This window comes from Paroedura picta, chromosome 9 (genome assembly GCF_049243985.1).
Source record: "Paroedura picta isolate Pp20150507F chromosome 9, Ppicta_v3.0, whole genome shotgun sequence".
Classification (NCBI taxonomy): domain Eukaryota; kingdom Metazoa; phylum Chordata; class Lepidosauria; order Squamata; family Gekkonidae; genus Paroedura; species Paroedura picta.
In genome coordinates, this window is record NC_135377.1 from 4,397,542 (window position 1) to 4,410,816 (window position 13,275).

General features: G+C 48.3%; 1 protein-coding gene across 1 annotated transcript in view; it reads left to right on the top strand.

Annotated features, from left to right (window-relative positions):
- The first annotated feature begins 2,219 nt into the window (after positions 1-2,219).
- The window catches only part of SLC45A4 (solute carrier family 45 member 4), a 94,874-nt gene continuing 83,818 nt past the window's right edge, over positions 2,220-13,275 (top strand). The window contains exon 1 of the mRNA XM_077351384.1: positions 2,220-2,360. The gene's annotated coding sequence lies outside the window, so the exon portion shown is untranslated. The remainder of the gene's footprint in view (positions 2,361-13,275) is intronic.

Consider the following 13,275-nt stretch of genomic DNA (forward strand, 5'->3'; position numbering starts at 1 on the left):
CACACACAGAGAAACACCTGCAGCGAGAGATGCTACGCTACCCAATTGGTGGAATCGGAGGGTATGAGAAGAAACTGCTCTTTGTCTGTTTTTCTTGGCTGGGAAATGCTCCAGCTGGTCTGGAAATAGCTCTTGGGAGGAGTGGGGTGTTGCTGGTCCCCAGAAGCGTTTTCTTTTTCAGGAACCATGATGGGAAAGAAAAGCGCCTACTCCCCACACCGTCCTGAGAGGAGACCACCGGGCCCTCCACGTCCCTGACTGTAATTTCCTCGCAGCTCACGCGCCCGGCTTTCGAACTCGCCAGAGGTGCCCAGATGAGCCAGAGTAATTAGCAGTGGAGCCAACCGTGTGGCTGGAACCGGTCGCCATGGCAGCGCCAAGGATGAAAATTTCTCAGCTGATTATAGGATTAAACACAGGTTCCCAGAGAGCAACTCATTTGGATTTTTTTTTTTCCTCCTCCTTTTTCCGCCTTCTTCCCCCCCCCGCAGCTGCAGCAAAATTTGTACTGGGCTCCAACAGCGATGGGGAACTCGAGAGACAACAAAGTTGGCAGGTCGTGGGGGAGGTCGACGGCATGAAACGAGCAGCAGCCGGAGGAGAGATGCGGATCCAGATCCTGGGGTTGAGGCAGAATCCAGGGCCCCGGAGGGGAAAGCGATGGAAGCGGCTAGAAACGGCGGCTATTTTTAGAAGCTGCGTTTGCTACAAGCACTTAAGCGCCGGTGGGAGCCTCCTATGTCCCCTTCTTTAAATCCTTGAGTAAAAACCCAACTCTGGATCCCACCCTTTAGCGACAAGAGGGTGGAGGTTGGGGTTGCCAACTCCAGATTGCTAAATCCCTGGAGATTTGGGAGGGGGCGCCAGGAGACCCTTGTTGTTTCTGTGCCCTGCATTTTGGTGATGCTGTTTGACGCCTCTCTCTGCTCACATCACACATGCGCTCACTCAGACTCTGGATGGGCCCCGTGGAAGGACCCTGGACTGCTCCCTTTCTATGTTCTAGAAACATAGAATCTATGTTCTATGTTCTAGAAACATAGAATCATAAGAGTTGGAAGGGGTCTTAGGAGCCATCTAGTCCAACCCGCTGCTCAACGCAGGATCAGCCCTAAGCATCCTAAAGCATCCAAGAAAAGTGTGTCTCCAACCTTTGCTTGAAGACTGCCAGTGAGGGGGAGCTCACCACCTCCTTAGGCAGCCTATTCCACTGCTGAACTACTCTGACTGTGATTTTATGATACCATCTAGGTGTCCTCTGGTTTGCTTATTATTTTGTATATATTTCACTGGGTCCCACCCTTCTTTCCCTGTAATTAACCTCTAATTGGGGGCTAGGGGGGGTGTCCTGGAAATACAACTAGCCCCCAGACTACAAAAGATCGATTTGGACTAGATGGCCTGTATGGCCCCTTCCAACTTGATGATTCTGTGATTCTGTGACAGGGTGAAAGGGCTGCATGGGAGAGGAATTGTAGGGATTTCTCCAAACTGGAGTCCTTCCCCTTCCCACACCCTGACCTCCCTAAGGAAATTCCCAGTTCCAGTTTGGCAACCCTAAAGGTTGCTGATTCAATGTGCTAACAGAAACACCAGACACTTTCTCCGATACCATACTCCTGATACCAGCATGAGAGACCCTTAGCTGGAAGACAGCTAATAGTATACTAACCTCTTTGGTCAGTTGTGCAGAGCTATTGTTTAAATGGGGCCAAATACCAGGTCCTGAATGCGATTGTGGTGCAGCCAGTCAAGCTATTTCCCATCTCTCGCAGGAATGTGAGCATCGTGCTTTCCAGGGAGATGTGATAGAGCTCTTTGTGCTCTCCCCGGCTGCGATGGGAGTGGATTGAAAACTTTGATACTAGCATTTAAGGGGATGGCCCAATAGGTCTGCATATCCATTGTGCCTCCTTGTCTACGCACTATTATTATTTTATTTTTATAGCCTGCCCTTCCCAGTCAGCTCAGGGCGGGTAACAACATATATTATGCTAGACTTCCTGTACGTAACTCTGCCCTGCAATGAAGAAATAAATAACAAATTGTGCTTTGAATCCGAATTCCTTAACTGGGCTGGTCGGCTTTGGGTCACTGAGCATTGCGCATACGTTAAAGTCTGCAGTTTGTTTTGTTCTTTCCCCCCTAATATGCGCTGATCTCATACATCGGTGCGCGGTGCGGAGGGGGCCAGGCTGCGGGAAGAGAGGAGAGCAGCCTCCCAGATGGGTCTACCCTGCCAGACCAGGAGAAAGGAGCCAAGGCTGTGCGAAGCAGGCGGATTCGGCAAGGGGGGTGGGGGGGGTTCCACTTCCTGGCAGAGCAACTTAGCTGATTTCACTACAAGCGAGAAATGCAGGGTAAGTCCTCAAAGCAGTTTGGCTTGCCACGACCATGCTATGCTAGGGACCGCTCCATTGGAGGGGGGCAAGGGGGGAGGTCCGTGCCTGTTTTATCCTAGGGACAGGAGCAGGATGCTATTCTTCCTCATCCTTTCCAAAAGAAAGAAGGAAGGATGCTTCGGGAGCCACGGCACAGACGCCTACCAATGCTGCTGCAGAGACCTGCCTGCATTGAGATGGCTGCTAGCTGCACGGGCATCAGCGAAGCCAGAGGAGACCCGTTTGTTATGGAAATTGCATAACAGAGACAGGGTAGGCTGGCTGCTTAGCGATGCTGCGGGGATGCCGGGCAAGGAGACGCACGCCATGCCTGCAGAACCGGCCCTCCACGCTGATACGAGGGCAGCCTCTGTTTATTCCAGCTGTCAGCTCGAATGTGCTTTGGAAGGAAAGGGAATTGGGGTCGGAGGGACCACCTTCTGTGCAGGGGAGGGGGGCTTACCTATGCCCAATCAGGCTCTGGGTCCATCCTTGGATATGTGGTGTATGCAGACTGGCTGGGGCTCTCCAGGGTTCCAAGTTGAGGTTTTTCACGCTACCTGCTTCCTGGTCCTTTTAGCTGGAGATGCCAGGGATTGAACCTGGGACCTTCTGCACGCCAAGCAGAGGCTCTGCCACTGAGCCAGGGTCTCAGGTTCAAATCTTTCCCATTACCTACTACCTGGGACTTTTAGCAGGAGATGCCAGGGATTGAACCTGGGACCTTTTGCACGCCAAGCAAAGTCTCTGCCACTGAGCCACAGTACAACCATTCATCCATTTAGGTAGTAGCTCTACAGGATCCCAGGTTCAGGTCTTTCACTTCACCTACTGTAGCCATAAAGGACCATCTTGGACCAAGAGCAGGTCCAACTGAACACATTCATTCATTCATTCATTCATTCATTCATTCATTCATTCATTCATTCATTCATTCATTTTTTATTTATTTGCCGCCCTCCCCGAGGGCTCTGGGAGGTTTACAGAAAACAGGAAAAGATACAGATAGCATATGGTAACAGGTGATAACAGTAATAACATTATAACAATAATAACTTAACATGATCATAACAATAACGTTATAAAATAGAAATTGCAAGAGCCTCAGCTCAGCTCTTACTGGGACCCAGTGGGTAAGGCCGATTCGTGTCAGTCGTAGTGGGGGAGGGCTTAACTTCAACCTTCGTTAAGTCTAGGAAGAATAGGGGCTGTACCTAAAAACATAATAATGACCTCTCTCTTTTTTTAATCTCTGGTGGGAGCAGTTGGGCTTCCAGGCCCTTCTGACAGCATTGCTGGTGTTTCTCTGCCACGCAACTAGTATGAAGCCCTTCAGCATTCCCACAAGACATTCTGATCAGCGTACTGCCAATTGAAGAAGCCTTATCATTAATTCAGCTTCGTCTGGCTTGAACTCCAGATTTTGCAAGGGTGCAGTTATGCAACGGGATTAATCACAAAACAATCAAACTAAAAGAAATTAGGCATCCTAAGAGCGCCTGCAGGATCCGGCTGCAAAAAAAACAAGCTTGAGCCATCTTGCAGGAAGGGAGGGGGGGGTCTAAAAATCTAAATAAATAAAAATAGTTTCAGCTGGGCCCAGTCCAATTCTTTGGGGAAGTCCAGGGAACACCAATGACCTCCTTGGTTTGCATCCTGACAAGTGCTGTTTGAAGGTATACTGCTCTGGAAACTCCATTTACCAGTGAGTGCGTGTGCAACTTTTGTGTAGTAGTGGTTATAGCGTTGGACCCAGGAAGCCCCACTCTGTCATGGTGACCTTGGACCAGGCACAGGCTGTCAGCTTGGGCCGTGGTTGCGAGGACCAAGTGGAAAAGAGAAGAAAAATGCCAGCTATTTTGGGTCCCAGTTGAGAAAGAGGAGTGTTTAAATATGCAAAATCTGTTGTTTGCGTGTGGCGCAGGGTGGTAAGGCAGCAGAAATGCTGTCTGAAGCTGTCTGCCCATGAGGCTGGGAGTTCAATCCCAGCAGCCAGCTCAAGGTTGACTCAGCCTTCCATCCTTCCGAGGTCGGTAAAATGAGTACCCAGCTTGCTGGGGGGTAAACGGTAATGACTGGGGAAGGCACTGGCAAACCACCCCGTACTGAGTCTGCCATGAAAACACTGGAGGGCGTCATCCCAAGGGTCAGACATGACTCGGTGCTTGCACAGGGGATACCTTTACCTTTACCTTTTTTGGCTCAAGAAGGACATCCTACCGAGGGCATTGGAAGAGGTGTGTAGTCCGCATATTTAGGTTAGACATTTCCTGATGCTTTCAAATTATCTCTCTCCTGTGTCCTGATTGGCTTGAATGCAGACTTCCTGTTCTTTGAGCACACTTCCTCCCTGATTGCCTCCAGATGAAGAATTGTTAGTCAGTTAGACTGTTAGGACTATGTCATCTCTTACGCGTTAAGTTTGTTTCTCATTTCAATAATACTTTGGTATAGCTTTAAGCGGCCTGGTGCTTTACCCTCTTGCTTATTTAAACTCTTCCCACATAAGGGAGGCTGGCAACCCTAGTGGAGGGGCTAATTTGTATGCCTGGTTTTACCATAACTTGGGTCTGGAGCAGGGGTAGTCAAACTGCGGCCCTCCAGATGTCCATGGACTACAATTCCCAGAAGCCCCTGCCAGCAAATGCTGGCAGGGGCTTCTGGGAATTGTAGTTCATGGACATCTGGAGGGCCGCAGTTTGACTACCCCTGGTCTGGAGGACTGTGACATAGAGAATGGAGATATGTTTGCGCACAAGATAAGCATGTGCCTTCAAGGGAAATGTTCCCCATAACTCCTAATCGGTTTGTTCTTGCCATGGCTCAAGAATGCACATTTCATTCCATAGTCTTCGCTACAACTACGATAGGACAAAGGTCTCCTGTCATCATGTTTATTCCCACTCAGTAATGGACGTCTAAAGCGCTGACTGAGCTTCCACAGACCTCTCTGGGAAAAGAACTGTCCAGTGTAGCGATGGGCACAGCAATAAACAGCATTAAGAGGAGATTGCATGGACTCATGGAGGCCAAGTCCAGCAGCTGCTGCCTGACATGGTGACTGAGGGAAGCCTCCACATCCAGGGGCAGTCAACATGAGACCCAGTGCCAAGAGGCAACATCAGGGGACGGCCTTGGCCTCTATGCCCAGTGAAACTCCAGAGGAACTGGTTGGCCACTGTGTAAGGCAAGATGCTGGACTAGACGGTGTGATCCAGCAGGGCTCTTCTGGTGGGCTTATCAGGGGAGGGCCATGATATTGTTGTTGGCAGTACAGAGGAACTGGCTGGCCACTGTGTGAGGCAGGATGCTGGACTAGATGGACCCCTGGTATGACCCAGCAGGGCTCTTCTGAGGCTCTTATCAGAAGAAGGCCTCGGCCTCTCTGCCCTGTTGTTGGCTCTCCAGAGGACCTGGTTGGCCACTGTGTGAGGCAGGATGCTGAGCTAGATGGAGTACTGGTCATATCCAGCAGGGCTTTGATCATCTTATGAAGGCCTCGGCCTCTATGCCTTGTTGTTGGCCATTCAGGGGAACTGCTGGGTCATAGGGAACGATGGGATGCTGGACTAGGTCGATGACTGGTCCGACCCAGCAGGGCTCTTCTGAGGCTCTTATCAGAAGAAGGCCTCGGCCTCCCTGCTGGGTCATAGTGAGAGATGGGATGCTGGACTAGGTCAATGACTGGTCCGACCCAGCAGGGCTCATCTTAGGTTCTTATGAAAAAGACCCGTAAATAGAAATATGCCCTAAACTCCCAGAGAGTAAACAAGAAATCTGCCTGTGGCCAGAAGCAGTTGGGGATGGAGCCAACTCCTATGAACTGCTTTATCCGTCACCCAGCCCATAAATCAGTTGACAGCTCTAGTCAATTTAATTTATTGACCAAACTTTGCTGATGCTCTGGGGAATATAAAGCAAGCCAAAGCGTTCACTGCTCAAGATCCAAGCAAGGCTGTTAAAAGGACATTTGGGGGGGGGGGGCATTCGATTGTAGGGTTCCACAAGTCAAAATGGCTTCATGGTACTAAACACCCCCAGAAATAATCGTGTCCTGATTGGCCCAGTGGGAGGCTTCCTACTCCTTTGAGTAGACTTCTTCTCTACTTGTCTCCAAAACAGCAGTCGAAGACAAGAGTTACTAGACAGTTAGGTCTCCTCTCTCCTTTCTACATAGAGTTCATAGAATCATAGAATCATAGAATTGGAAGGGATCTCCTGGATCATCTAGTCCAACCCCCTGCACTATGCAGGACACTCACATCCCTATCACTCATCCACTGTAACTTGCCACCCCTTTGCCTTCACAGAATCAGCCTCTCCGTCAGATGGCTCTCCAGCCTCTGTTTAAAAATTTCCCAAGATGGAGAACCCACCACCTCCTGAGGAAGCCAGTTCCACTGAGAAACCGCTCTGACTGTCAGGAACTTCTTCCAGATGTTTAGACTGAATTTCTTTTGAATTAATTTCATCTTTTTGGTACTGGCCTGTCCCTCTGGGGCAAGAGAGAACAACTCTGCTCCATCCTCCGTATGGCAGCCTTTTAAATACTTGAAGATGGTTATCAGATCCCCTCTCAGTCATCTCCTCTCCAGGCTAAACAGACCAATCTCCCCCAACCTTTCCTCCTACGTCTTGGTCTCCAATCCCCTCACCATCTTTCTTGCCCTCCTGTGAACATGCTCCAGTTTCTCCTCATAATAAAACTATTTTATTCTTTAAGCCACCTGGCTTTTTCTACTCTGTGCATATTCAAACTCTATCAACAAGCTTGGGGATCTTTACTACAGTCTGCAGTGAAGATATTTAGCTTTGTTGAGTGTTGGCCAAACTGTGGCTCACCAGATGTCCATAGATCACAATTCCCATGAGCCCCTGGCAGGGGCTCATGGGAATTGTAGTCCATGGACATCTGGAGAGCCACAGTTTGGCCAACCTGGGGCTAGACCCACCCTAAGGCTTTGTACTCCCTTCTTGTTGATGGTCTGATGACACACAAACCGTCCTCTTCCTAGCACGAAGAGTCCCTCATAAGCTTGCTCAGCTGGGATTTCAGGCTGAGGCCTACACATCCCAGAATCCTTGCCAAACACAAGCTAAGTGTCCATCTTCCATTTCTACGATTGATTGGCATCTCCACTAACAAAGTGCCAGCTTTGTCCGTCGCGGATCTGATCTGCAGAAAATGACGAATTACGGCAACAGCATCTCTCCTTGGATTGCCTCTCTTTCTGCCAGCAGCCTGGCCTTCCCATTATCTTTGGGCTTTATTCATTCTCCTTGGACATCGTGCTCATCTCTACGTGGCTGATGGAACTCTGTATTCTTTCCCATTTGCCTAAGAATCACTTGATGGGTTTAGATTCTTATCCTGTCTTTTTTCTCCTTCTTCACTCGGCTCCCTGACCTCACCCCCTCGGCTTACAGACGGCTTCTAATTAAGCTAAAGTGTATTAAGGTGCTTCAAAATGCCATTGTTGGGAATGTAATTCTATTTCGTTCGTGAAGTACAAAGATAACGTTTGACAGAGAAATCCTTGGAGCAGGGCAATTCAAACAAGGGCAGGGCTCGAAAACGGAGGGTTCACTCCTCTTTGCTTTGTCGAATTGCGGAAAAGGCAATGCCCACCCAAGGGCCGTGGCTCGGTGGTAGGGCCTTTGCTTGGAGCACAGAAGGTCCCCAGTTCTATCCCCAGCTTCATCAGTTTAAAGGAAGAGTGTCCTCAAAGAAACTTCAAGGGCAAATTGCAAAGTGAGATTGCTGAATACAAGTTCAGACCTGAAGATATTTAGATAGATATTCATATTTAGGTTAAATCCAGACCTCCATTCAATGAAGTTTGTGTTGTTGCAACCATAAAGATGCTCTGGGGCCTGAGTAAGCCTTGCCTCAGCCAGCTGTTTTTAATTTTGGCTCCTTTTTAGCCCCCCCCCCCCCGAACTTTCCATCTTCTCAATCTTGCACAGCGGGGCTGACCTGGGCTCTGAATGCTATCACACTGCCTTGTTCTTTTGCAGGCAATTTTTAGCATACTCTGTGTGCTCTTTGAGCAAACCAAAAAGGAAAGCCATTGGACTATCATTTCCCCCTGCAGTTTCCTCCTTTGTTCCTGGTGCCAGCCGGCTGCTTGATGTTTTAAAAAGGTCTTTCACTCCTCCCCAAAGGAGCAAAGTGCTGCACCAGCTAAAAAAAGAATGGGAGAGTTTCTTTTTAGGTTGTTTCAGAGGGTAGTCATGTTGGTCTGATGAAGAACAGCTAGGTCCATGTTCGGCAGTACATTAGAGACCTACAAGATTTGGGTGGTATAAGCTGTTGGGAGTCCAAGTTCTTCGAAGTTTATACCCCCTTGAAATCTTGTTGATCACTGTTGGGGCTTTTGAACTTGGCTTAGCTCTACGTTGCTCCAGGAAAATAGAATTGCAACGCTTTTGCAGAGCACTGGCAGTATTTGGTTACTTTTTGTGGATGAGGCACAGATCCAAGCTCACAGTGCTTTGAGGTTTAAAAGGAATAATCTTTACTGGAAAGATGATGCAGAAATGTAGATCATATTCAACTGCTTCAGGATCCTTGCTGAAGCAGCACATGAAAGTTTTTAAAGTTGTTACAAAGAAAATACATTACTGTGGCTGGCTTTGCAAGCAGGACTACATGCCCATGCATCAGCAGACGGAGAGAGCTGAGAGCCCAATGGGGGATGCCTTCCTCCATGGCAGGAGAGCTTCTCTTTCTGAAAAAAGAGGAAGTGGGCGGTGGCCCACCATAAACAAATGGATCTACCAACCATGTGCTCGGAACATTCTACTCCATATGGCTGCAATCCCACCAGTAACCATTTGGTGTCACTAGTGAGCACAGAGGCACACCTTACCAGTTTAATAGTTTAACAACCACCCCACAGGGTTGACTTCATCCAGTTACTTGCTGATTACAATTCCAATAGCCTCAAAGGTGCTACTGGACTCGAGACATCTTCTTGTATCTCTTATTTGTTCTTTAGAGATCCAGGTGTCCAATGCATATGCAGTAGAAACCCACAGCGCTGGTGGCCTGGGTGTGACCTACTTTTGTGGCTTCTGCACTGCTTAAAGGATGCCACCATTCTAGGATTGCCTACTCTAAGTTGGATATTCTCTGGAAATTTTGGGTCTAGAGCCAGGGGAGAGCAGGTGAGGACAGGGAGGGACTTCAGTGGAGTCTGATGTTCCAAAGCTCATCTGGAGAAAATGGCCAGTTTGGAAGTTGGACAATATAGCATTATACCCCATTGAAGTCCCTCCCTTCCACAAACCTCACCCTTCAAGGTGTTTCCCAACCTGGCACTGGCTGCTCTATTTGTATCTCTGGCTCGGTAGGTATTTGGAAGAGGATAAACCTGATCTCATAGCTGCAGAGAAGAAAGTTGCATTGTCTTCACTGAATTCTATGCCCAGTCGGAAGGGAGGTGAATAGTTGAAGTCTTTTTGCCTTTCAAGCTCCATGTAGTCTTCTTTCTAAGAAAGAATACATCATCACTTCTAGAATCACCCAAAGTATTTATCATGTGACATGCGGGTAATATAGCCATTAGATGCTGACATTGTCCAGCAGCCAGGCAAGAGATGTTCAGAGGTAGTTTGCCATTGACCATCCCCACATCATGACCTTGGGATTTCTTGAAGGTCGTCCTTTCAAGTGCTAGCCAGGGCTGGCTCTGCTTCCCTGACCCTCTCTGGAGGATGGGAAGAGCAGGGTTTGGGGTGGGGAGAAACCTCAGTGGAGCAGAATGCTATGGGCAGGATGGGCTATAAGAATACAGATCTTATTCATTTTGTTGCTCGTGATTCTCATGTAAGCCACCCCACCCGAAGTCTTTTGGCATTGTCCCCTAAAAGGTACCTGGGAATCTTGGTAGACGGGCTCACACCTCCATGGAACTCCTGCCCAGATTGGTTCTGAAAATGTCTGTTCACCCTTTGCTCTTATTTTATTTTGGTCTGTTTCGCTTGGACCGTGAAAATAGGTGGCTCTTTTCCCATCCCAGCACCAGACAGCAAGCTTTGTTACTGTTGGCTTAACTCTCTTAGTCCCAGGAGGAGTTCAGTCTCCAAGTATCGCAGGGCCTGGAACTCTCATGCCCTAAAATTGTTCTTGGGTGCAGAGCACTTGGCAAAAGTTGTTAGAGAACGCACTCACCCAGCTGCCGCTGGAGACCCGAATGCAGAGCTTAATATACAGTTGCCAGCCTGCAGGTCTCCTGCTGTTACAGTTGATCTCCAGATTGTTGGCAAAGTTTAAATGCCCAGAGGGATGAAGCTCGAAGCTGCTAAAAGAATAAATAACTTTACGGAGAATAGAAACAACTTTGTAAACTGAGAGGAGAGACAAAGTCCTAATAGTCTAACTGACTAACTGTTCTTCATTCTTCTCATTCTGGATGCAAACAAGGAGGAAGTGTGCTCAGAGGAGCAGGACGTCTCCAATTGAGCCAATCAGGACATAGAAGGTGATTATTCAAAAAATACCCAGAAGTTCCCAATCTAGATATGCTAAAAGCACATCTCCTCTGATGCCCCCTGCAGGATGTTCTTAACATGATGTTGAATCAGGCACAGTACAGATCTTGCAGATTCCAACACAGATTAAAAGATTACCAAGATTAGTTCCCCTGGAGAAAATGGCTGCTTTGGAGTGCAGATTTCAAATAGGGTAAAGTGCCACAAAGCTCACCTCCCAAAACCGACATTCTCTCCAGGAGAACTGATCCCTATCATCTGGAGGTGGGTTGTAATTCCAGGAAGTCTCCATCCAGCCACCATCTGGAGGTTAGCCCTAGATTCAGGCCTTGGATAATAACCTGGAAAATAGAGTTTGAGAGCCGGCCTAGTGTTGTGGTTAAGAGCAGTAGCCTCTAATCTGGAGAACCAGGTTTGATTCCCCCCTCCTGCTCCACGTGCACATGCAACCTTGGGTAAGTCACAGTTCTTCCAGAGCTCTCTCGACCTCACCTGCCTCACAGGTGGGGAGACTGAGGAGAGAGGGAGTAGAAAGTGTTTGTAAGCCACTTTGGGGAATGAAAAGGGGGGTACAGAAAACCTGTTCTTCTTCTTCCGATATGCAATGCATTTTTGCAGAGAGATTTCAGAGGGAATGAATTGATGCTCGCAGCTCTGTGCCCCATTCCTCCCATTGTGATTGTTTGGTTTTTGTGTGGAATCGCAATTTCTGATTTGCAAACAGTCCAAATATTCACTCTTTCTGTAGTAAGCAGCTGTTGTTTTGGTGTCCTGTTCCCTCTCTGGCAACTGTTTTGCTCTTTCTCGTTCCTGGATTATCGACATGGGGCGGGACTTAACCGATCATGGGATTACATCACCACAATATGCAGCCCAGCATGATGGCAGGGGTCAAAGGAAGTCAAGTGAAAGTTAGGGCAATCGAAAGTTACATAATGCATGAGATGATGTCATTACGCAGCACAGCCAATGGGGTTTGACTTTGTGATTATGTCACGGAGACAGAGAGAGACAGAACAATGTAATGAATAGAATGTAATGAATTTTCAATGCAGTGGCTGCCTGAAAAGTGAAGAAAAATGTTCCAGAAAAATTGTGAATGTGAGTGAAGTCTCGCTATTATTAACCTCCTTTCTCTGTTGGCCTTATTTTGGGACTTTGTGGTTCTACGGCAAGCTAAGCTTTAAAAAACAAACATTTAAAAGCTCCTCTCTAAACGGACTTGATAAGAACGTTTGGTTCCAAGGGGCAATTGTATATTAGCTTTCCATTTATGGGAGCGTCTTATTGTTCTGATGGTGAATTTGCACATGAATTTGGGGGGGAATCTGACCGTTGCCATGGTTACTTGTGTCTCTGAACAGTTTCATAAGAACGTCGAAAAATTTAAGCATGTCCTCTGGGATTGTGGAAAGGAATTGCCGAGGAAGAAAATAAGCAGAACGCAGATGGAGGGCTGTGGATCTGCCTTTCTGGTCTCACCTCAACGGAGCAGGACATCCCCTTGTTTAGCACTTGGGAGGACCAAATGCAAACCCTGGAATTATTCTAACCCTGGGATGTCCCCGGCTAGCTTGACCTTGGAAGCTAAGTAGGGTAGACCAGGGGTAGTCAACCTGTGGTCCTCCAGATGTTCATGGACTACAATTCCCATGGGAATTGTAGTCCATGAACATCTGGAGGACCACAGGTTGACTACCCCTGGGGTAGACCCTGGTTGGCAGGATGGGAGACCACCTGAGAAGTCCATGGGTTAGATCCATGGGTTCAGAGACCGGGAGTCCACTTCAGCTCTTTACTGTGACCCCAGCATGATGGTACAATCAGCAAAGATTGAACCAGAACTGAGCTAGAAAACTCCTGCAAAATCCCTAACTTATATACAATGCAACACAGTAGATCTTCCCGCCAGCGCACGCTATTGGTCAGTGTCTGTTTAAACTGACTGGATCTGGCAATCAGGATCTAGCCGTGCATTGGCTGATTACAGCACAGGGTTACCATCCGGCCTTGGACCTCAAACTCGGTCCTCAGCAGATCTAAAGACACAACATCCAGGGTTGCTATGCTCTGATCTGTATCAACCAGGACAGCCTGATCTCATCAGATCTGAAAGACTAAGCAGAGTTGGCCCCAGTTCCTACTTGGATGAGAGACTGTCCAAGGTCGTTGTGCAGAGGCAGGCAATGGCAAAGAAACTTTGTGCACCTCTTGCCTTGACCTGGGTGGCCCAGGCTACCCTACTCTCAGTAGTCAAAAGGGGCTGGCCCTGGTTGGTACTTGGAGGGGAGACCACCAGGGAAGTCCAGGGTTGCTATGCAGAGGTAGGCCATGGCAAAGCCATCTCTGTGTGTCCCTGATCTGAAAGGTCCAGTCTAGCCTGATCTCATCAGATCTT